The following is a 23,418-nucleotide window of genomic DNA, read 5'->3' on the forward strand; positions in this document are numbered from 1 at the left end:
TTGACAGAAGATTTACTAATTAGGTGTGAGTCACACAGACATGACTTTAAATGTCATAATTTTGAATATTACTTAAGGACACACTACAGATCAATAACTACTAGGCACAAAGCCACATACCAAATATTTGGGGAATGTGCTTCATCTACGTTATTGCCGTTAAGTTATTAAGCTAAAAGTTAAGCTAATGTAGCTATGATATTTCCAATCAGGCACATCTGATGCAGTGAAAACGTATCATTTCTAATAACGTATATCAAAGGACACTGGTTCTCAACCCGGTCCTCAAGTACCCCTATCCACCCAGTTTTCCATTTCTCCCAAAGCCAACACAGCTGAGGATCGTTATCAGGCTTCATGCAGAGCTTGCTGATTAGCTGATCATTTGAAACACTTGTGTTGGCTATGGGAGACATGTAAAACAGGCTAGATAGGGGTACTCGAGGACCACGGTTGAGAACCACTGAAATAGGAAATAACAGAAATCAAAGTATCCATCCAAAGACAAAACATCAAACACTTTGGTAGGAAGTGATGTGTATGGAGACGTTGGAGTGCTGTTGCTTCAATGAATCTGCATACTTTTTGGAAGTTCTGATGTATGTTCTTCTCCACTCACACAGAATTTGAGTTATAAAAGTAAAGTGTCGCTGCGTGTCACGATAAATGTGACTTTGTTATCTTACAACCTGTTTAGGCTGGGTCTTCTTTTGGAATAAATGTTGCTCAAATGCCAAAGTTAAATCTAAAAACGCAGTTTATTCTTTCATCCTTGCTGATCGGAGAATACGGCGGGTCAAATGCCAAGGTTCTATGACAATTTAGAGGCGTACAGCCTTCCACTGTACATACTTACATTAAGTTTGAAGAGGGCTCTGATGCAAGGCCATAAAGCCCAAAACCTACAGCATCATTTGACCAGTTAAATGGCTACACTGAATTGGAGCCAAAAGTGATCCATGATTTTGTAGTGGTGGGCCAGCACTAGCTCTGCAGACTGAATCGCTTTATGACTGCCTTTTGCTTCTATTTTCATATTGAAACATGAAGTACAAACATGTACACAAAATTTAGATTCATCTTCATTTAATTCAGTTCGAATGGGACCATATGTAGCCACACAATGGCTAAATGTCCATTCTTGTACTTCTGCTAGCTACCAACAATATTTTTCCTTAATCCAATAGAACACAAAAGCTCGATATTGTCCTTTGTAAAAACAACAAATGATGAAGTCAACGCCAATCGTACAACTTTCATTAAAATCAAAATGGCACGTTTGGCGCCATTCGAGTTGTAAATCTGTGTCATAACATAACATGGTCTTCTCGTGTCAAAAAGAACAAAGGATGAAGCTGACAAAATCCCCATAAAATCGCTGTTCTCCACTCACTCCCACTGTCACAATCTCTCTGATTCTTCCAGGTGATTATCCCCAGATTTAGACTCTTCCAAGCATCTTGGATGCTCCTCATTTGGGATTGATGTGTTCCACTGAATGCGCTGGGCAGATACACTGACACGACACTCCCGAATGCCTAATAATAGAGCTTGAGTCTTGGCTTGCTCCTCAGTCAGAGCGCGCACTTGTAGAAAAAGGCTTACCACTGACCTTGAGCCTTAAAGCCAAGCCAATGTTCTGCACTATCTGCAGCTCCTTCTGCAGCCACAGCCCTGAACTGCTCTCATCTCCACAACACAGGTCATTGCTGGGGTTAGACTTATTTATAGAAGATGGTGGACACACACACTTGCATCAGCTGCCTAAGATTCTGTCATACAGGAGAATGATGTGCTTTTTCAAGCCCTCATTTCCAAACACATGACAGTCTGTGGTCCACCACTACCCAAAACAGGCAAATTTCTTCCAACATTCCACTACTCTCCAGTCTACTTTTCTATTTGTCATTGTGAAATTATGCAACTTGTTTGCCTCTCATTTGCTTGTCTTTTCACAACGTGTGGGTTTATTTTGTTGTCTGTTGCTCTTTTTGTGAAGTAATGTCAAAAAAAAGGAAAGTTTTTGTATGTAAAAGATCAAAAGATACAAATATTAACAAGAGTAGAGAGCCGAAAAGACTAAAAGAAAATGTTATGTTGCCTCCCTTGCCAAAGTGATATGCAAAATTTGATTATTATTATTTTTTTTAACTGCATGTGTTATGGATAGATTAAGCATGTTTCTGTTTTCTTCCACAATAACTTTTCAATATTTTTTTAGCAAGCCGTTGTGTCTCAATGCCAAGTGTGTATATAAATGACCAAGGTGTTCGGACAGTACAGACACAATACCAACTCAGTGATTGTAGTTCAACAGACACCCAGAAGATTTGGATAACCCCAACACAGTCAACCTTTTACCTTAGGATACCTTTACCTTTACTTACCAATAAGTCCAGCAAAACACAGGGTATACGTTTATGGGTAGGCAAACTAGACCACAACCGCAACTTCGGTGAAGTGCCCACTTTTTCACCAATTACTTTATGATGCAAGGCCTTAAAAAAATACACGGACTGAGCAACGTGAAGCATGTTTTCGCCGATCGAAGCGGGTCAGTACAGACCTTGCTTCTCATTCCGTGTATTATTTAGAGGGTTTGCATCATAAGAAAAGGCACTTTGCCGAAAAGGTGAGTGAGCACTTCCGTCATTGACGGATGCCCACCTAACTAGAACATTCCAGGGTTCAGAACCCAGCACAATGACTAATTAATATACAAATTTAAAACTTTTAATTTGTTGTAAACAGGTCAATTTTCACTGAGATAATTTTGCAAAATGATTTTTTTTTTAAAGTCCAACAGACTCAGGAAATAAAGTAGTTGTGCTCTTTTGACAGAAAAATCATTTTTGTAGAAATAAAATAAAATTTGCCATCTTATACTTGGAAGTCTAGTAAAAATAATGCAGATTGGTGATTTATGGTGCTACTGCGGTTAGGCTTCAGAAAAATATAAACATCATTACAGACACAATCATTTGTTTTCCTGTTTACAAGTGCAAAGCAGGTGTCCTTAAAATTTTTAAAATCTAATCTCTTTGTCTTGACTGTTACAAATGACTAACAACACAAAACGTCACAAAATGTCATTAGTTTTATAATGCACCAACTAACAATCAGATTCCTCAGGAAATCAGCACGTGTTGTTCACGCTTTTCTTTATACCACTGCCAAAAGAACCTTAAACCTGTGTTTCCACCAAGCAGTTCAGATTTTTATCCTATGATCAAAAATTGTGACAACATACCGCACGACTTTTTTTTTTTGACACCCTCCCATTTTGGTACGGTAATAGTGTGGCGCTTCAGGGATGGGCTATATCCCAAACAAAGTTATTTTTTTTTCCCCCTCTTTTTTTTTTTTGTGTTATCAACAGCCACATTCCAAGAACCATGGATACAAAAAGCAAGATGTCCTCAATTGTTCTCCTCCTTTGTTTGTTGAACAGTTAGCAGGTTACAGTTGTCACACTGTTGTCTAAGCTCCTTCTACTTCCAAATTGTATAGTGACAAACTGAAGTGAACTGCACTGGTTGGTGGAAAGGTTGCTTTCGATCAGGAGTGCCCATGTTCGGTCCTCGAGAGCCCCTATCCAGCCCGTTTTCCATGTCTCCCTCCTTTCAACGCAGCTGAATCGAATAATCAGCTCATCAGCATGAATCAGGTGTGTTGGTGGAGAACTTGGGCACAATTGCTTTTTAGATGAACTTAGAAATTCCATTTCCAGTCTTTAGGATTGTCAGCCCATGAGCGCCGCTTGTACATCCAAGGGCTTTTGACTTTGATACAAACGTAATAAAGCCATAGTTTAAGAATATATAACTTTGGAGACAAATCATATAGAGTATAAAACTAAATATCTTATTTAAGATTTTATAACCAGAATGAGGTGGGGGGGAGGCGATTTTAAAGCACTGTACTTGAGTTTCAACTGCAGGGCAGCTTAGATCTATTTCAGCTTTCACTGATCACTAATCTATTAGAGTAACAATAGTGATTACTTGATCTAATTACAGTGAGTGGAAGATACCGGCACGCTGGATTTGTTCGAGGACCCGTGTCACACTCACTCAGGCTCATAACCTTGATTGTGACCTGCAGTCCTTTGAACTTCAGGATGTTCATTTGTACCAGAAACAAGTCCAAATTGAGGAAATGAAACCTTTTACAATGCCCTATACTCCAAATCCACCATTTTCTCACGACTATACATGCATGTGCACTATGGGAGAGGCTTCTCTTACAGTGAGGGGGTGAATATTGCACCTTTAGCCAATATTTGGCATCGAACAGGTCATCAATATTTAATAGGATATAATAAATTAACAACACAAATATAGCCCTTCAAATGTGACCAATTGTGACAATTATGTCCGACTGATGTAGAACATGTTAAAAAGTTCAACAAAAACTGACCAAGAATCAAACAAATAAAACATGTTTTTTTTTGTGCTGTTTGTGAAAATCTCTTGAACTGCAGATTCTCAGCTGTACTGTATCTGAAGAACCTTAAAGGTTTACTGTATATTTCTGACTGATGTTCTGTATGTAAAGACTGAATTAAACCTTGAATGTTCATCAAGCCCGTTGCTGTGGCTGATTTATGACTCGTGTGTATCTGTGTTATTCAATCTAAGGCGTGCATGTGCTACATGCGTGTGTCTCTTGATGCAGGCCTTGCATTGATGCCTGTGAACCAGTGACAATATTAAGCTGAGTGAAGCAACATTCAGAGAGTTTGCGCATATTTCTAAACTGACTAGGTGACACTAAAACCTTTCAGCAGAATTCGGCACCTCACACCTGTGTTTAATGTTCGTCACATTTCTTTCACATACTACATCCGTGTGAGCTCCTGAAATATTTACGTGGCCGTACTGTACGCATTTCATCACGTTAACTGGGCTATATCGTGTATGTGTGAGTGCAGAGTCCGACACTGACCCACCCTTCCCTGCAAGGTCACATGGTGGCTGTGCTGGACTGGGATTGAAGGCTCGTTGCCACGGCGATAAGCCAGCCGGTAATATCTCTAAGCACAGGCAGGATTAATCTGCTGACAGATGGCTGGTTGCTCAGCGTCACTTCCTTAAAACACACACACATAAACACAGGAGTCGTATTCAACATCACTATCGTCACATATTTTACTGTCACCTTCAGCTTCCAATCAAGCAACTATCTGTGACCTGTACCTCTTCTGACGGCATCCTGTCATCATTAGCGGCATTATCTATCGCCTTATCACCGCTGTATCCTCTGTCCACCGTTTCAAGCACCTCGGTCGTGACTGAAAACTAACAGGGATCAATAAGCCAATCAGCCCTTACTGAACCTTATCCCCACATAGTGGAAACTCTTTGAATGCCCCTTCAGATGTGTAATTTGTAATTCAATCAACATTTTCTGGAAGAATATCTCTTTTGGGTCAAACAAATTGTAGAGGTCAACCTGTGAGACCCCAACAGTTCAAAGGTTAGGGTGGGGGTAGGGGGGGAAGAATGTTTGTTTTTTTTGGCATCTTCATGCAAAATATAAGTATACACGACATTCTGATTAATATTACATTTGTGGAATATGAGTTATGCAGTATAATCCAGCCATTTTTATCCATATCAGGGGACGGCCATTTTGCCACTTGCTGCTGACTGAAAATTACATCTCAGGGCTCAGGCAACGACCAGTCAATTTTCTGAAGCTTGGTTATTACCGGAGACCTGAGCATCTGTGATGTCATTTTCACTTGACAGCAAGTGGCACAATGGCCGCCTTCTAGAATCTTCAATAATTTTTGAGGGGTTGATTTCCTCTTTAAGGTGTTTGATGTATTAAGGGGACTCGTGTTTACAATTTTCCTTTCCTTTGGCTTTGTTCCGCTCCGTTGATACATTCCTTCATCTGTAGCTTTGTCTACCACCTTTCCTCAGTGTCGTACCACGGATTTTTGTTCTTGCAACATGATTTTGTCATCTTTGATTCACGCTAGATTCACGTAAAGCCTTGTGCAACTGCACTCGAAACGTTACTTCTCCATGGTAGTTGGTTTGATTGGTTATAGCTTCTTCAGCCTTGTTGCTTTCAAAATTTTACACTATGGGTTATTAAATACAGCCATTTTAGTGCAAGATTATTACACATGTAATAAAATTCACACTTCATTTCCATTTCTGTGCAAAGTTTGCATGTTCTCTCTATTCGTAGGTTTTCAACAGGTGCTCTGTCCCCCCCCCCCCACACACACACACACACACACACAATTTGAAAGATGCTGAAAGACTTTAAATTGTCTGTGTGGAATGTGTGAGTGCTTGACCTTAACCCTGAATTCAGCCAGGATAAGGCTGAGATCCCATTTGTGATGACAAGAAGAAAAAGAAAAAGAAGAAAAAGAAAATTGATGTAATGGTGCTTGTGATTATAAGCAACTCTTTCTGAGAATGTGGATAGCGACTGTGCGATAGGTTTTGTATATGATATACTTTCAAAAACATTGCTGTGCAAGAGATTCATATAAAGATAATAAATAAATATTTTATGTATTTGCATGACTCAACCTTTCATCCACTATCAAAACTAAAGATGTTGTTAAAAGCTGACCAATGATGGTATAGACCACAAGTCAAAACATATTATTTATGGTTATGTGCATAAATTATTCAGCACCAATTATTGATTTTCTTATTTGTTGCATAGTGCGCAGAGCATTGCATGAAGTAATGTCGTCCAAATATGTTACATGTTAATTTTCTCTTGTGCGGCAGCAATATAAATAATAATGGTGGAGTGAAACTAATTCATCCAAGAGAGAGTCAGCCATAGCCAGCTTAGGCCAACATCTCCACAAAAAGAAGCTAATGAGCAGAGAATTGGAGGGATAAATATAAACTGCAGCTCAGCTCTATTTTTATTGGGGGGGTTTTAATGGCATAAATATGTGTATTCGTTCCAGAATAAACTTTTTTTTTTCTTCTTCTTCTTTTTTTTTTTAACCCAGTTTCAGAGATGACACACGTGGATGAATGGTGTGTAGAAGAGACAACTTAGGGAACATTAACAATATATTTCATGATATATATCTCGCCATTTTGTAGATGATGGAAGAATATTTGAAAAAGCTCTCATTGTGCAATGGATATGATGAAAACAATCAAAAAAGGTGGAAAAATAAAAAGTAACCACAAGCAAACTAAGCAAAAATAAATACATAAATTATCCACTATCCTGCATGTGCATTTTGTAGACATTTAATATAGAGGGAATGACCAGAGGTGAGATAATAATGAAGCACGAACAGCTTTCCACTGATTTTTTTTTTAAATCATGCATGTTTGGTTGTGTTTTCCCATTTTTATATGTCTCAAGTGATCCGCTGGCTCTGAAAATGCTTCTGAACAGGATGTGACAGGGCCGTGGGCAAAGCAAGGATGCAAGGAAGTCATTACCATATACATGAGCTAATATGTGACACTGCACGTCAGAGGAAGAAGAGAATCACTTAGGTCTAAGTATAAAAATAAAGAGCACACAAGTGGTGGATTGTTGCAGATGCTCTGCAGGATGCCGAAGGAGTCAGGAAGTGGTAGCAAGAGGACAGAGGAAAGCTTGAGGATGATGAATGCAAGGATGGCCTTGAGTAATGTTTAGCGGGTTTGGGGTAAGATGCTAACACTAAGGATGAAGCCACAGGCCAAGAAATGCAAAGGAGGAGGTCTAAAATAAAGGAAAAATAAAATAGGAAGATCGCAACCATGGTAATAGAATGAAAGTGGGGCAATATAATGAATGTTTCTGTCTTACAATAAAGATTGTTTATAAAAGACTTAAAATAATGTCTTCAGTGTTATAACACGACTGGCTTGGTTTGTTATCTAATTTTGCTGGTGTCTGGCGTGAGCTGGAGCTGACTATGGCCGCAAGGTGGGTGCACGTAGACATGAACTGTTATGGCTTGCGTGTGGTTGAGGACCCAGGAAAACATAGAAGCAGGAAGAATTCAAAACAGTATTCCAAAAGAACCAAAACAAACAAGTTAGCTACTTGGGTTCTCAAAACACTAAATTAAAGTGGAAGCCAACCAACAAGATTCTTTACAATAATATGTATTATGTGCACCCACTGGTCTAAACACAGCTTTGTGTTTAATATTGCATTTGTGGAATATGAATTAATCACCAACATCCACCTGTTTTTATCCATCTCAGGGGGGGCCATTTTGTCACTTGCTATCGACTGAAAATGACATCACAGTTGCTCAGGATTTAGGGAGCGACCAATCACAGCTCACTTGTTTTCTGAGTTTAGTCATGTGACCTTCGCAAGGTCATTACCTGAGACGTGAACAACTGTGACGTCATTTTCAATGGACAGGAAGTGGTAAAATGGCTGCCCCCTAAAAAAAATAAAAAAAATAAAAAAATGGCTGACCCCTGAGATGGATAAAAACGGGTAGATGTTGCTGCTTCATTCACATTCCACAAATGCAATACTCATCCAAATGCCATGTTTAGACTAGTGCGGGCACATTATTGAACATAATATTGTTATATCTTTATTGGTTGACTTCCCATTTCACAAAAGCAAAAAATAACAAGGTACAAACTATTCCAAAACAAACATTTGAACTGGGATAGGGAACTCTGGTCCTTGAGAGCCACTTGCCTGCCTGTTTTGCATGTCTCCTTCTTCCATCCTCGTACCAACACACCTGATTCGATGAACAGGACCGTAATCAGGTTGATCAGAGTCAGCTGTGTTGGAGGAGAAAGACATGGAAAACAGGCTAGGCCAGTGGCTCTCGAGGACTAGGGTTTCCTACCCTTGCACTATGAAGACATGACTACATTGAACGAGGACAGAAACCACTGACACAAACAAACACCGACAAGTAGAAAAAGAAACCAGGAAACTTAAATACAAAAAAACTGACAAGACAACGAGAAACACAAAGCACAAGTACAGTAGCTAAGGGAGATGAGTCGATTGGCACAAGGGACCAGGTTGACAAGCACAGATGGACACAATAAAACTCAATGAGACAGATTTTGACAAAAGGAACACAAGAAAAAGATGACAACTAAAATCTAATCAAAACCAAAATCCACAGAACACAATACATTACACGAATAAATATTCAAGCTCACATTCACACCTATGTGTCATGACATTGTGTTTTGTTTGGGGCAAGGGTTATGTTTCGGTCATGACTTTGGGGTGTCTGTTTTGAACTGATGTAGCCAGCATCTAGTTTCAACTAGTAAGAAGCTATGTGAGGTCAGAAGCTGTGCGATGTCAGGAATCTTTAATCTCTTTATCTGGTCAGAAGCCAATCAGAGAAATCCATGTCAGTCCTGTTACCCACATGTCTAGCCACAGCCAATCGGATCGATTCACTGTCTATATAAGCCTGACTGAGAAGTGTGTGTTTTTGTCGGATTATTCTTCTGTTTCCCTGTGCACGTCCACAGCCCAAGTTAGCTTAGCATCTCATGATTCTTGATACATTCTCCTTGTTTCTCATCTAGTCAAGTTTGTTCCACGCTTCTCGATGTTATGTGAATAAAGAGTTAAAATCTTATTTGTGTCTGCGTTTTTTGGATCCAATTCCACAGCCTAACACTATGGACCATTTTGAGTCTTCCATTAACCGAACACCAATATTTCTGAAACTCGGGAGGAAACGCAAACTTAGGGAGGACACGCTAAGCCCTCAGAAGAAGTGAATCCATATTATTTGAATCGAAAGCCTCTTGATGGTTGGGCAGATCCTGTTTCCCACTCAAAAATGCAGACTTTCAGACAGACAAGGCGTGATGAGGGCAGGCGGTTTCGGAAGACTTTTGTAACAGTGCAGCATAGATGACGGGGGGGAAACATGCTGGCCGTTCCGCCTGGCTGCGTCTCCTCTGTCTTCAGGGAGAACAGCTGAGGAGGAAGAGAGGAAGAAGAAGAAGAAGGGAGGAGGAAGAAGGGGGTGAGGCAGTAAAGTGAATTTGGGAGGTCGAAGGCAAGCAAAATAACTACTGAAAGATGACGAGATTCTTCATCGAGGATGATGAAGTGGCTGTCAAGCTGTTAAGTCCAAACTGGCCTTGTGAGAGTCGAGAGGTACAGTGAAGAGATACAAATGGAAGGTGGCTGTGGAGAAAGCCTCACCAAAGTGGAGCTAAAAGGGAAAGACAGAAAAATAAGGAGGCACGGAAGTCACATGGTATTTCAAAGGCAAGCATAAGAGGCAATGTATGACGGGGAGGATTTCAGGAGAGGAGCAGGGAAAGAGCGAGAAAAGAGGAAAAGAAGGAGAAGGGGATCGTGCGAGAGTGATTGTGAGATGGCGAGGCAGTAGCTCAGGGCAGGGTGAGAGGAAGTGATGCGTACACTGAGAGGAAGGAGCAGATCTCGGCGCCACGCGCCAATCAAACACCAGCCTTCCTCTCGTTGACCGCCAGCGCAAACACACTTCGTTACCAGCATGCGCATTATGAATCAGTCAAGGGTAACCCCCAATACACATCCATCACATGGACACACGCGCACACACGCAGGTCACTTGGCAGCCTCTCGGTGGCATGACACTGAGTCCATGTCTGGTCTCGTCTGGGAACGCCACTGAAACACAACCGCTGTCACTGGAGCCTTTCACGCACTACATAATCTACAACGCGCAAGTGAGACTTGAGATTTTCACATGAAGTTTATATCACGCACAAAGAGTCACAGCAACCAGCATTGACCGTATGAAGTACAGTACATTATGTTCTGTACTTTGGATCTGGAGTGAAAGAGGAACTCACAAACTCTCCTTTCAACATTGGCACATCTGTTGTACAAGATTGTACTGTACATTATAACCTCTAGGTCATTGGTCATCAACATGGTGCCCACAAGCACCAGGTTGCCCCCAAGGACCACATGAATAGTCCACGGGCCTTTTCTAAAAATAGCTCACTAGCGATGGGACATTGGAGTTCTCTATATGATTGCTGTTGTAGTGATCATTGAGAAACGTAAACTTTCAGATTTTTTTGGAAAAGAGTGTTGCATATAGATATTTATCAACTTCATATGGGTTGGCGTGGCTCAGTGGTAGAGTGGGAGTCTCCCAACCCAGAAGCTGTGGACTTGCTCTCTGCCATTGTGAACAAGTCGAAGTATCCTTGAGCAAGATACGGAACCCCATTTTTAAATTTAGTCTGTTTTAGTCCAGTTTCAATCACGCTTGTTAGTTTTTAACCTCATCTCGTTTTTGTCATGATGCAGGGCTCTCAGTGTTGCTCTTTTCTTTTTTTTCAGTCTCTGAGTAATTGAGGGGGCGTGTCCCCTAGGGGTGGGACAAAAAACCGATTCGACCGAACCATCGGTCGTCAAGGGGAGCTAAACGGCCGTATCGGTAGCAGACTTGTCAACCGATACACAATCCGCCGGGAATCCTTAGATACATTGCTTGTAAAGCTGTGGACCGGATATCGCGTTGCTGTGAATCGGTTGCGAGTGAGGCTTTATGGTTTTCATAACAATAGCAAGAGTTCTGCACCGTGCTCTACTTGTTTTGTTTACATTTCAGTAGCATCAGTATTCAAGCTACTTCCGTGTTTACAGAGAGCAAGCAAAGTAGCGCTCAGAGACGCTTCATTCCCCGGATGTTGTAAACATAATGCAAAGACGTTACGTTTTTTTTTTTGGGGGGGGGGGGGGGCGCCGACTGTCAACGCCGTGCTCGCGACACGGCACGCGCGCACGCGCGCGCAGTCGCGCACAACGAGTGACAACATGCACTGGAGACAGTTAGCAGAAGCCGGTGCGTTACATCTCGGTATTTCCCATGGCTATCGAGTCCTCTCGGTGCACTTGTATGTCCCGGGCCAGCGTTGGTACTGCGCGCGAGCCAAAAAGAATAACTCCCGTGACGATCCAATGCATGGATTCAAACGACACAGGTATGTCCCACAGCCAACACACCAGCTATGCTAAAAGTACACTGCAAGTATCTCATTTCTCAGTTTGTGGCTCCCTATCAATGTACACAACTAGCATGAGCAGCAGGGAACTGAGACGTGCCCGCAATTACGTCATCAAACTCAAATTGTTAAAAGAATGTTTAAAAGTAAAATTCAATATTATTATTTAAATCAGATATAAGTTAAGAAGATTGTAGAAATGATTTATTCATTTACTTATTTTTCTTTGATGTATAAATATGAGTGTAATGAAATTTGTATATATGTGTGTTACTAGTGTATTTTTATTTCTATTTTTAATTTATTTTTTTATACGAGTAGCATTATATTTTCTTTTATTAAAAATGTAATTTATTATAAATAAGTGATAGGATATGAAGAATAAGGGGTAGGACTGGATAAGTTTTCAACTTCTTCCTACTCCCTTGAACATATACATAGATATTTATTGGATGTTTCTTTTATTTTATTTTATTTTTTTTTTTTTACTTTTAACTTTGTGTTTATATAATTATACGTGTATATGTGCATATGTTCAATAAACTTCAAACTTCAAACTTCAAACTTCAAACTTCAAACTTCAAAATGAACGACAGCCCAGAAAACAAAACAAACAGTAGTGATTCCGTGGTCATCATCGTGTCTCAGATTAAAAAAACAAAAAATATATCATACATTAACCAAAAATGAATGTGATGGCAAAGAAAAACAAAAATTGTTAAAAACAAAAATTGTTGATAAAAAGGTTAGGGCACTTTTGGAAATATTTTTGGATATATTAAGTTGTTAAAATGTGTGATAGATTTATTGTTCCATAAGGTGGCTTCATATTTCTTTTGGCTGGACGGTAGGTTTATTTCATGTTTCTGAAATACTTCACAATGTGCACATATTCTGTTTAATTGTGTTGGTGTCTGTCTAAAGGTTAAATATTTATATTTCAAATTGAATTATCAGCCTTTTGTTTTCCTGATCCTTATTTTGAATAAAAACAAAACAAACAAAAAACAATTATAACTGTCAATAACAACTAATAAATATTTAAACTGATACATTTTTCAGTCATATCGCCCAGCCCTTTGTTGCGGTCCATTTAAATAATTGATTCAATATATAAAAATATAGAAGACATTGTTGTTGTTCTTTTTTAACACATTTGTAGATACTGTAAAAATTTGTGGTGTTTTAAGATTAATGTTTACAAGCAACAAATGTCACTATAAGTTTTGAATATTGAAATTAATCGTATCGAATCGAAAATTGTATCGTTCCCAAACTTAATCGAACCGTATCGAACCGTTCTGTTCTGAAAGATAATCGTTTTTCAATCGAATCGCAACTTGTGTATCGAGATACATATCGAATCGGCCTCATGTCAGAGATTCCCACCCCTAGTGTCCCCTGGCGCCGCACCTGCGGTGCATCATCATTAGGCCTTTATAAGGACTCTGACGTCGCCTGGACGACGTCGGATTATTCTCCCTAGTCTACAGCCATTGCCTTGTGTACTTTGCTATAGTTCAGTTTTGCTCTCGTAAGTTTTGCTACGTTATTTTGTGTTGTGACTTTTTGCCTGTTATATTTATTAATTAAGGGCCATTGAGTTACTAGTAGATATTTTTCATCTTGCCTTTTGCAAGCCCCTTGTGTTTTCTCCCATTTTCTCCATCCTGGCTTGGGCCAGCGCTTTTTGTTATTTCCCCTATTTGTGAACTGTAATAAATCCTGTCAAACTCCTCTGTTGCCGTGATCTTGGGATCCACCTCTCCAGTTCATACTGGACCCTGACAGAATAATCCGACCATGGATCCCACGGACAACAAAGAGGTTAGACATGCATTGGCTACTCTGAGTCGTCGGGTAAGCCAACACGAAACCTCACTCGCAGAGCTCCGCGATGCGGTGAACATGCTAGCTCAACATTTCAAGGAGCTGAGCTCCCGAGTGGAAAAGGGGAACGCCAGGGAGGGGGCTTCCGCAGGTGTAACTGCCGCGGCTGCACCCCGGGAACCCATACTGCCTCACCCTCCGCGTTATGGAGGAGAACCGGGGAGCTGCGGAATTTTTTTACATCACTGCTCCCTTATTTTTTGTCAGCAGCCCCTTACCTACGCTAGTGACGATGCGAAGGTTGCGTTCATTATGAGCCTATTGGCGGGACCGGCAGCGTCTTGGGCAATGGCCGTAAGCAATACACGGCCCGACGTCCGATCCTCCTACCAGCATTTCGTGGAGGAATTACGTAGGGTTTTTGATCACCCGGTGAAGGGCAAGGAGGCCGGAGGGCAGCTATTAGACTGTGTGCAGGGGAAGCGTTCCGTCGCAGACTTTTCTATTGAGTTCCGCACTCTCGCTGCTGAAAGCGACTTCAACGAGCCCTCATTGTGTTGCCTGTTTCGGCGAGGGCTAAGTTCCGTGGTGAAGGACGAACTCGCCGTGCGTGATGACTCTGATAGCCTCGAGGCTCTCATCTCCTTGGCCATTCGGCTAGACAATCGGCTGCGAGAGAGACAGCGGGAGCGAGGACGAGAGCGTCATGCGTCACCGCCAAGGCGAGCCGAGCTCGAATGGAGGAGGGCTCCCCAGGCCGTGGCATCAGAGACGTCGGCAGGAAGCACCGACGTCGTACCGGGAGTGGAGCCGATGCAGCTGGGGAGCGGACGTCTTCGACCCGAGGAGAGGCAGCGACGGCTCAAGTCGGGAGCGTGCTTCTACTGCGGGCGGCTGGATCATCGCGTCGCCTTCTGTCCAGCAATGTCTGCTCAGCCGACGCGCCGCAAGACCAGAGTGGGCAGCAGGAACGCCAACCCTCCAGCAACACCCCAACACCCGGATGACTCGCGTGAGTGCCTGCAAACGTCTTCGGTGTCGCCCCCTCCGGCCGAGGAGGGGGTAAAGCGGCTCGAACTCTCTGGCGAGGTATTCTTGCTGGACAAAAGGATTAAAATCACTGCCTTGGTGGACTCAGGGGCAGATGATTGTTTCGTTGACCCCAGTGTGGTAGAGGCTCTGGGTGTAGTTCTAGACAAACTTCCTAAACCACGTGAAGTGTTTGATCTCGACGGGCACCCTCTGGGGGTGGTGTATTATTCAGCCGGACTACTCGGTCTGTGTCTTTCAGGTAACCACGTCGAACAGATACGGTTACTAGTACTACCATCGCGGTCTGTGTCTATTGTTTTAGGGTTACCTTGGCTAAAACTCCATAATATTGATATTGATTGGAGTAAACCAGCACTGGAGAATTGGAGTACCTTTTGTTATGCTCATTGTCTACGAGCCGCTAGTATGGGCTGCCACCCACCTTCCCAGCAAATAGATGAACCAATTAGCTTGAATGGTGTACCCGTAGAATATCATGACCTCCGTAAGGTGTTTAGTAAGGACCGTGCACAGTCCCTACCTCCACATCGCCCGTATGACTGTGCTATTAATCTTATCCCTAACGCTCCTCTGCCTAGTTCTAGTCTGTATCCTGTATCTCAGCCAGAGCAGGAGGCCTTGCAGGAATACATTTCTGGTGCGCTGGCGGCAGGTTTGATTCGGCCCTCGACCTCCCCTGTCGGAGCCGGCTTCTTCTTTGTCGACAAAAAGGATAAGTCCCTGCGTCCGTCTATAGACTATCGTGGTCTCAATGAAATTACGATTAAGAATAAGTATCCATTGCCTTTACTGGATTCTGCTTTTGCACCATTACAATCAGCTGCAATCTTTACTAAATTAGATTTACGTTCCGCTTACCATCTAGTTCGTATCCGGGAGGGTGACGAGTGGAAAACGGCTTTTAAGACTCCCCTTGGCCACTTTGAATACCGCGTTATGCCATTCGGATTAACTAACGCCCCAGCCGTCTTCCAATGCCTGATTAATGATGTTTTGAGAGATATGATAAACGTTTTTTGTTTTGTATATCTTGACGATATCCTAATCTTCTCCCGTAACCTCAAAGAACACCAATGTCATGTACGTAGGGTACTCCAGCGCCTCCTTGAGAATCATCTCTATGTGAAAGCCGAAAAATGTGAGTTTCACACCACATCGATACAGTTTTTGGGCTTTGTTATTGAACGGGGGAGAATCCGGGCAGACACAGCCAAAATCCAAACAGTCCTAGATTGGCCTGTGCCCTCCACGCGTAAACAGCTACAGCGATTCCTAGGCTTTGCCAACTTTTACCGGCGTTTTATTAAAAATTATAGTCAAAGAGTTCGACCACTAACAAGAATCACGTCAAGTAAACTCCCTTTTAAGTGGACTAATGAAGCTGGTGTCGCATTCACGGAAGTTAAGAGGGTGTTTGCTAATCCACCAGTTCTGTACCACGCTAATACTGATCTCCCTTTTTTGGTCGAGGTGGACGCATCGGATACAGGAGTGGGGGCCGTGCTGTCGCAACGCTCCCCAATTGACCAGAAGATACATCCTTGTGCCTTTTTCTCTCGACGCCTCAGCTCAGCGGAGGCCAATTATGATGTGGGAAATCGAGAACTGCTGGCAGTGGTCCTGGCCCTCCAAGAATGGAGGCACTGGCTTGAGGGGGCGAAGGAACCCTTTGCAGTTTACACAGACCATAAGAACTTGGAGTATCTACGGGCGGCCAAGCGAATGAATCCCCGGCAGGCTCGGTGGGCTCTGTTTTTCACACGTTTCAACTTCAACATCACCTATCGTCATGGGTCAAAAAACAAGAAACCCGACGCCCTCTCTCGCATGTTTGACCCAGCACGAGAGGACGCAGAACCGGCGCCCATCCTTCCCGCACATTGCGTGATTGGTGCACTTCAGTGGGAGGTGGAACGTAAGGTGATGGATGCTCAGCAAGGGCTTCAAGTTCCCCCTGAGTGTCCCATAGACAAATTGTTTGTACCAGAGACTCTCCGTTCGGAGGTATTACGTTGGGGACACGAATCTAAAATTACGTGCCACCCAGGAGTGAATAGGACTTTTCAGGTACTGCAGCAGCGATTCTGGTGGCCTGAAATGAGGAAGAACACCCAGGACTACGTGGGGGCATGCACTACCTGCGCCTGCGGGAAGCCTTCCAACCAACGTCCGGCAGGGTTGCTTCAGCCTTTGCCGATTCCTTCCAGGCCCTGGTCACACATTTCACTGGACTTTGTGACAGGTCTTCCTCCCTCACGTGGTCACACAGTGGTCCTTACGGTCGTGGACCGTTTTTCGAAGTCAGCCCATTTCATCGCCCTAAGTAAACTCCCGACCGCGCTGGAAACCGCCCAACTGCTCATTCGTCACGTCTTTCGCCTGCATGGTATCCCTTTGGATATTGTTTCGGACCGGGGACCCCAGTTCATCTCTCAAGTATGGAGGCGGTTTTGCCGAGCCATGGGGGCAACGGCCAGCCTCTCATCCGGATACCATCCCCAGTCTAATGGGCAGACTGAGCGGGTCAACCAGGACCTGGAAGCGGCTCTGCGGTGTGTCTGCCTCGACCAGCCCTCATCATGGTCCACCTTCCTGCCGTGGGTGGAGTACGCCCACAACACTTTGGTCACATCAGCCACAGGTCAGTCCCCCTTCTACGCAGCCTACGGCTACCAGCCTCCACTATTCCCTTCCCAGGAAGGCCAGGTCGACGTTCCCTCTGTCCAGTTGCACTTGAGACGTGCCCACCGGGTTTGGCGCGAGGCTAGGGCGGCCTTATCGCGCACTGCGACCCACAACCGCCAGATTGCGGACCGACGGCGACGGCCCGCACCAGCTTATGAACCTGGTCAGAGGGTCTGGCTGTCTTCTCGAGACCTGCGGCTGGCTGGCAACTCCCGGAAGCTGGGTCCCCGGTTCATCGGCCCTTTCGAAATTGTGAAGATGGTGACTCCGGTGTCTGCGAGACTGCGTCTGCCTCCCACCATGAAGGTACACCCTGTTTTCCATGTTTCATTACTCAAGCCAGTGTCTTCCAGCCCACTGAACACATCTACAACATCGCCGCCGGCACCTCGCATTATCGACGGCGATCCTGCATACACAGTCAGGGAGATTCTGGACTCCAGGCCTCGGGGCAGAGGTTTCCAATACTTGGTCGATTGGGAGGGCTACGGGCCAGAGGAGCGACAGTGGGTCCCCCGCTCCTGGATCCTGGATCCGTCCCTGTTGCGTGATTTCCATGCTGCCCATCCGTCTAAACCAGGTGGTCCGCCAGGGGGCGTCCGTTAAGGGGGGGGTACTGTCATGATGCAGGGCTCTCAGTGTTGCTCTTTTCTTTTTTTTCAGTCTCTGAGTAATTGAGGGGGCGTGTCCCCTGGCGCCGCACCTGCGGTGCATCATCATTAGGCCTTTATAAGGACTCTGACGTCGCCTGGACGACGTCGGATTATTCTCCCTAGTCTACAGCCATTGCCTTGTGTACTTTGCTATAGTTCAGTTTTGCTCTCGTAAGTTTTGCTACGTTATTTTGTGTTGTGACTTTTTGCCTGTTATATTTATTAATTAAGGGCCATTGAGTTACTAGTAGATATTTTTCATCTTGCCTTTTGCAAGCCCCTTGTGTTTTCTCCCATTTTTTCCATCCTGGCTTGGGCCAGCGCTTTTTGTTATTTCCCCTATTTGTGAACTGTAATAAATCCTGTCAAACTCCTCTGTTGCCGTGATCTTGGGATCCACCTCTCCAGTTCATACTGGACCCTGACAGTTTTATTTAGTCCAATTTTAGCCGACTATAAATCTAGCATTTAAGTCTTTATTTTAGTCCAAAAAAAACATTTTATTTGTCTAGTTTTAGTCAACAAAAACTGTCAAGGATTTAGTCTAGTTTAAGTCAGGACAATCATTTTACACCTGTATATTTTTTGTCAGCAGATAAGGTTGAACATTTCAAATCTAAAACTATTTCACATAAAATTTTCTGTTATCTTTCTGATGAAACACAAATTCACACACAATTACAATATATAAACAAGTGGCTAACTGCTGTGAATCCACCTCCTGTCGTCCCAAGTGTTTCTGCATGTTGCCTTCGCTAGATGCAGGTTCGTCACTGTGTGTCACAGTGACAGATTAGCTGTCAAGTTATGATGTGGTGGAGGACCCAAGTGCAGGAGGCAAACGAGGCAGGGAGGCAGAGGTGCTCAAAAAAGAAGTGAAATTTAATTAAACCAAAACAAAAAACAAACTCCAAAACGTAACCAAAGCATGACATTGGGGAAACACGGCAAACAAACCGACCGCAAGGTGGGACGAAAACAACAATGAACCGACAAGAACTGAACTGAAAACAGGTAACTAATGCTGCATTCGAGGATGGTCGGAAGTCGGACTTTTCCAAGTTCAAACCAGGAAGTGTGTACGGGAACGGCCCCTTGAACTCGGAAATTCCACTTGCGAAGTCGGAAGAAAAAAGGACCCCGACTTCACCAGCGGACTACAATGTGATGTCACTCTGAATGGCAAAACACAATTTACTCGAGTATAAAACTAACTTTCGTCATTCATAAATATTCGCCGTAACTTCACATAACGCAACATATGTGACAGTATTGCTGCAAAATCCCTGCATGAAATTATACGGTCAACTATTTAACTGTATGGAAGCATAAGATTAAAACAATAAATGAAGCAAAATTGCAAAAAAGGTACGGTAAGTTTTCTGGAGGTCAAATTGAGTTTCAAGGACAAAAATAAAAAACAATTTATCACTATCCGCCATTTTGGTTGTTTACTTTCACCTCAAACACTTTCAGGTCAGAACTGGGAAGTTTCAACTCGGATATTTCCGACTTCTGACCATCCTCGAATGCAGCATTAATACACACCGACTAATTATATAGCAAGTGACACCTGGACAAGGCACACATGGCTGGGGACACTGATTGGTTGACACATGAGGAGGGGCAGGCAAACACAGGTAGACATGACAATGCGTGACAAGACGAGGGAGGCAAACAAGGACAACAAAATAAAACAGATCAAGACTGAACTTAAAGAAACATGAGGACAAAATCAAACTAAACCAAAATTAAACCCAAGCAATGACAAAAGAAACAAAATCAACCCAAACCATGACATTGGTAGAGACAAGATTTTACAAATCATACAATTTTCATCTTGTTTTTGTTCATGAACTAAATGTCCATAGATTTTCATTAAGTGAAGTACATTTTCGTCTCTTCTTCATTAGTTGACGAAAATTCATACTCATTTGTTCCCAGTTATTGTTTATTAATGAGGGGTTTAGTCTAGTCCAGTCTAGCTTTAGTCCGGTGAAAAATGTTTGTTGACGAAATTATTAACACTACCCACAGTTACTCCTGATTCTGCGTCATCAGGTGAATGCGTAGTTCAATGTAAAGTGCTTTGAGGGCCTTGTAAGGAGGAAAAGCGCTATATAAATGAAATACCATCATATCATATCATATCATATCATATCATATCATATCATATCATATCATATCATATCATATCATATCTTAAGTCTATGGGCCTCATTGTTTGTTCACATGTTTGTACTCTGTGCACAAGTTGGGCATATATGCGAAATCACAGTCGGATTCATGACGTGCGTATCAGCCCGTTTTGTTCACACGTCTGTGCGTATGTTGATGAATCAGAATTCATTCTAAATAAGAGTGTGTCACTGTCACCTCAATTTGCATAATCTATACCCATCCCCGCCCCCCAAAAAAGGACGTCCGTTTGACAGATCTCAGCCAAAATGCAAAGGTCAGGAGAAAAAAACAGTGACCGTTTCTTTTCTTTCTGGTTTATTAAAAAAAGAAAAAAAAAAAACTAACTCAACCATCTTTTAAACAATTGATATCAGCCATCATTATGACACAGAAGAATGAAGGCTCTTTACACTTCCTTCTCTATCCTCAAACCACTCAAAAAAAAAAAAAAAAAGGGTCTCAATAAATTATTGAAAATGACTGTCAGAGGCGGGTGTTGGTTTTGTCTGGAAAGTCACCTCAACTCAAATTGTACATTTCCCCCTTGATGAGCAGTGGACAAAATTATTGTTATTGTTATTGTTATCATAAATGGTCAAAATTATTGTTATAAACTTCATTTCCAGCAAAGGTAGTACTGTACTTTATTATTTAAACAAAAACAAAAAAAAAGTCCTACGAATTCCTTGGAGAGCGGTATCCTTATATTTATTTATTGTAATTATGAATTTTGTTCTCATTGAAATGGAGTTAACTCTTTCTATAGGGCTCAGTATTTGGTGTTTTAGATCTGTATTCAAAATGGAACCTTTTATTATATAATGCTGACAGTCAATTAGTTAGTTTATTGCTGCTAATTAGAAATGGGAAAAAATAAAGCTAAATATTTGAATCATAGTAATGCTATGCATTCAGGGCAGCGGAGGCAGTAGGCCAACAACAGCAGAAGGTGCCTCCAGTGTTTTTTTTTTTCTCTCTCGCTCTTCAGTTGCTTGTGTGTTTTATATTTAATACAGCATACTTGTGATTACATTGCAAAATTAATAGGTCAGGGTTGCGTGTGTGTCCGCTTCCTGTTCTGTTGGCTCTCTGTTGAGGGGCATATGCCATTTTTTTAGTTGGTCTTTAGGGCAGAAATTATTGTGCTCCATAAATTCTGCCTACCGACAAGTGAGTGCAGATGTACGCAGGAAAATGGAGCTGAGCACTACTGTTGAACCATTGATGTTTGTGAGTGATTAAAACTGTATATTTGAGGTTTTCACAATTTCAATGATTTGATTTAATCTCTATATAACCAGGAACAGTCCCATTGAGTGACTCTTCTCACAGGGAGTCCTGGCCAAGACAAGCTGCAGATAGTTGCATAATAGACAAGCGAGTGAGACCAAACAAAACTTCACATGGCTATAAGGCTAAGCTTACAACATGTCACACTCCGCCAAGTAGCCCAATAGACATCATATATGCATAAGATATATAACGGGCAAATTATTTAAAAATAACATCTAGTTTAAAGCAGTTACATTGTTCTGTCATTACTGTTACGATCTAAGGTTGGATCCCAAAAACGCAGACACAAATAAGATTTTAACTATTTATTCACATAACATCGAGAGGCGTAGAACAACTTGACTCGACGAGAAACAATGAGAATGCATCGAGAATCACGAAGCGCCAAGCCCCCTTGGGCTGTGGAGATGCACAGAGAAACCGAGGTAATAATCTGACAAACACACACTTCTCGGTTCAGCTTAAATAGACAGTCAATTGATTGGATTGGGTGTGGCTAGACATGTGGGTAACAAGACTGACATGGAATTATCTACTTTGCTGTTGACCAAGTAAAGGGATTAAAGATTCTTGCCATCACATAGCTCCTGACATCACATTGTGTTTTTCCAGTTGAAACCAGATGATGGTTACATCAGTTCAAAACAGACACTTGATCTCACGGTCATGACCCAAATATAACCCCTGCATGATCCAAACCTAACCCTGGCATGACCCAGTCATGACAATTACTGATTTTAAAACATTTTTAAAAACACTGAATGATGGCTGATGGGGAGTGATTCCAGATCTAATGTGGTTTAGATTGCATTCCAAACAATTGGAGCATATGTTGAAAAAGCTTTTACCAAGTTCTGTTTTTGACAATAAAATAGTTAATAGCATTTTTTATGACAACCTTGTCTGATAAGTGCTATTATAGTAAGACATCAGATTTGAAATATAAGAAGGCAGTTTACCCAGAAATGCTTTAGCAATAACATAACAGTGCATGAGTTTTCCTGGTAACATAGAGGAAGGGCCATTGTACAGTTTTATACAGAACGCAGTGCTGGGTTCTCGCTGGTGTATCTGTAATGAAGCGTAACCCCGGGTATACACCGGTTGCGGTGCGGTTGCGGTGCGTTCCGGCGACGCAAGCAATTAGATTCCATTCATTCGAATGGTGCAGTTTACACCGCTTGCGGGTGCGTTGCGTGTCGACTGCGTCTCAGCTGCGGCGTGCCGCAGCCCTTCCGCAAGGATAGCCTATTTTCTATTTTTGCCGGACGCCGCAGCGGTAGGCCTCCGGCAAATGGCAAGCTAGCACAAAACACATCGAGCGGGACAGGAAGACCGACGCAGTTTCAAAATAAATTTCCGGTTACCTTTCAAGATAAAACACTCGCCAGCTCCTATTTCGCAAGCATGCTAGCAAAACGTGATGTGGGCGTAGACGGGCCTGGAGTTAACGTGCGAGGTGCTCATTCACGGTTTAGACACCAGCGAACATGGACGAGGAGAGGTTTATATTGGAGGTAGAAAGCCACAAAATAATAAAAGTCCACCTCTCTTTCTGCTTCTCTGTTGAGCACAGACTTTCTGCGTGTTTGTCGTGGTTTTTAATGCCACAAGATCGCACGCGGTCATGCAAGACACGGCGGGAAGTGGTCGGCGACGGAGCTGCCGGACCGCGGCTGTGCGGTGTGGATTGGCCAAAAAATTGACGCGTCCGGAGCACGCAGTCAAGACGCACCGCACCGCAGCCGCACCGCACACGCAACCGG

The sequence above is a fragment of the Festucalex cinctus genome, chromosome 13 (genome assembly GCF_051991245.1).
Source record: "Festucalex cinctus isolate MCC-2025b chromosome 13, RoL_Fcin_1.0, whole genome shotgun sequence".
Lineage (NCBI taxonomy): Eukaryota > Metazoa > Chordata > Actinopteri > Syngnathiformes > Syngnathidae > Festucalex > Festucalex cinctus.